This window comes from Macrobrachium rosenbergii, chromosome 48 (assembly GCF_040412425.1).
Source record: "Macrobrachium rosenbergii isolate ZJJX-2024 chromosome 48, ASM4041242v1, whole genome shotgun sequence".
Classification (NCBI taxonomy): domain Eukaryota; kingdom Metazoa; phylum Arthropoda; class Malacostraca; order Decapoda; family Palaemonidae; genus Macrobrachium; species Macrobrachium rosenbergii.
Genome location: NC_089788.1, coordinates 1,858,002 through 1,860,501, shown reverse-complemented (window position 1 = coordinate 1,860,501; position 2,500 = coordinate 1,858,002).

The following is a 2,500-nucleotide window of genomic DNA, read 5'->3' as shown; positions in this document are numbered from 1 at the left end:
TGCACGTGCATTCATCTGCGTGCACGTGCATTCATCTGCGTGCATGTGCATTCAACTCCGCGCATACGCATTCATTTCCGTGCATGTGCATTCATCTCCGTGCATACGCACTCATGTTCCAGTCCTGGGGCCTCGGGAATGGGCGATCGCGCACCTGCGCTTGAATACAGCTTTTAATTATATCTCCTTCTTCTTCTTCCCAGCTTATTCCCATTTTTATATATGCATATATATATACATATGTATACTTACAGGGTTTAAGTAAAATCATGCGCACAAATAATGGGGCGTTTTAAATCGGTTCCCTAATCCATCAGAATCAATGCTGAAGGAGCTAAATTTGTACATGTAAGCAAAACCTTTGCAAATAATCTACTTACTAAGTACACACAAACACAAACACAAATATACAGGTATATATATATAATATAAATTAATACATGTACACATATGCATGTATATATATATACTCGTATACATATGCATATAAATACATACACACATACATACAAAGTTTTAAATTCACAAAAAACCACGACATTCACTTCTGACACAGCCGAAGCAAGGTCAAGCTGAGAGGCAACAAATAAAATAAATCAGGGAATAATAGATAAACTTAAAAAATAAATAAAAAACAGGGGATAATAGAGAATATGAAAACGAATGGAAGTCACCTCAACCCACCTGATTGATGTCATGTAAACTGATGTCAGGCGACAACATTAAATCATAAGACCCCGAGGACAATGATTTTATCCTCTGTGAACTCTGGGAAAGGAGTCAGTCCGTCCTTTGCAAAGGAGCCGGTTCCTCCTTTGCAAAGGATCAGTTCCTCCTTTGCAAAGGAGTCAGTTCTTCCTTGGCAAAGGAGTTAGTTCCTCCTTTGCAAAGGAGTCAGTTCTTCCTTGGCAAAGGAGTCAGTCCGTCCTTTGCAAAGGAGTCAGTACTTCCTTTGCAAAGGTGTTAGATCTTCCATTGCAAAGGGGTCAGTTCGTCCTTTGCAAAGGAGTCAGTACTTCCTTTGCAAAGGTGTTAGATCTTCCCTTGCAAAGGAGTCAGTTCGTCCTTTGCAAAGTAATCAGTTCCTCCTTTGCAAAGTAATCAGTTCCTCCTTTGCAAAGGAGTCAATTCCTCCTTTGCAAAGAAGGCAATTCCTCCTTTGCAAAGGAGTCAGTTCGTCTTTCGCAAAGAGGTCAGATCCTCCTTTGCAAAGGAGTCAATTCCTCCTTAGCAAAGGAGTCAATTCTTGCTTTGCAAAGGGGTCAATTCCTTCTTTGCAAAGGAGCCAATTCCTCCTTAGCAATGGAGTCAATTCCTTCTTTGCGAAGGGGTCAATTCCTCCTTGGCAAAGGAGTCAGTCCGTCTTTCGCAAAGGAGTCAGTTCCTCCTTTGCAAAGGAGCCAATTCTTTCTTAGAAAAGGAGTCAATTCCTCCTTTGCAAAGAGTCAATTCCTTCTTTGCAAAGGGGTCAATTCCTCCTTTGCAAAGAAGGCAATTCCTCCTTGGCAAAGGAGTTCAAAAGGAGTCAGTTCCCTTTGCAAAGGAGCCCATTCCTCCTTAGCAAGGAGCCAATTCCTCCTTAGCAAAGGAGTCAATTCCTCCTTTGCAAAGGGGTCAATTCCTTCTTTGCAAAGGGGTCAATTCCTCCTTGGCAAAGGAGTCAGTCCTTCCTTGGCAAAGGAGTCAGAGAATTTAGTCAGGTGAACAGAGACAAAACATTCCTAAGACCTTATCTACTGGTATTTTGCAAAAGGTATTACTGCTCTGTAAGTAACGCAACTTGGAAAATGAAACAAAGAGAGAATTATCAACAGGAATGTCACTAAACAATCAAGAATAAAATGAATAAAAGGATGAAAATTAAAAATATATACAAGCACAATTTATGAAATATACGCTGAGACACATTCAATACAGTTAAGTTTCTCCAGTAAAATTATTCAAAATATGAATATGGAAAAAATATAGACAATACTTGACTTCTGATATATTCTTACGTAACCGCTTGTCTCGGGCTTGCCCCGTGTCCGTTGACCGCTCTTGGCACGGGGCACAGGGTATAGCCTGCCTTTTGTACCCAGAGACTCCTTCGAACCCACGCTCTATAAAAGTATAGATATATAGATCTGTTTTTTCAATCAACTTTGATGACTGCTGGTGTGCCCACAACTCAGTCTCTCTTTTAGTTTTCTGAAAAAGAAAACTATTGTGCCGGCTTTGCCTGTCCGTCCGCACTTTTTTCTCTCCGCAATTTTTCTGCCGCACTCTTTCTGTCCGCACTTTTTCTTGTCCACACTTTTCTGTCTGCACTTTTTACTGTCCGCACTTTTTCTGTCTGCACTTTTTCTGTCAGCACTTTTTTCTGTCCGCACTTTCTCCTTTTTCTGCCGCACTTTTTTCTGTCCGCAATTTTTCTTGTCCGCACTTTTTCTGTCCGCACTTTTTCTGTCAGCACTTTTTTCTGTCCGCACTTTCTCCTTTTTCTGCCGCACTTTTTTCT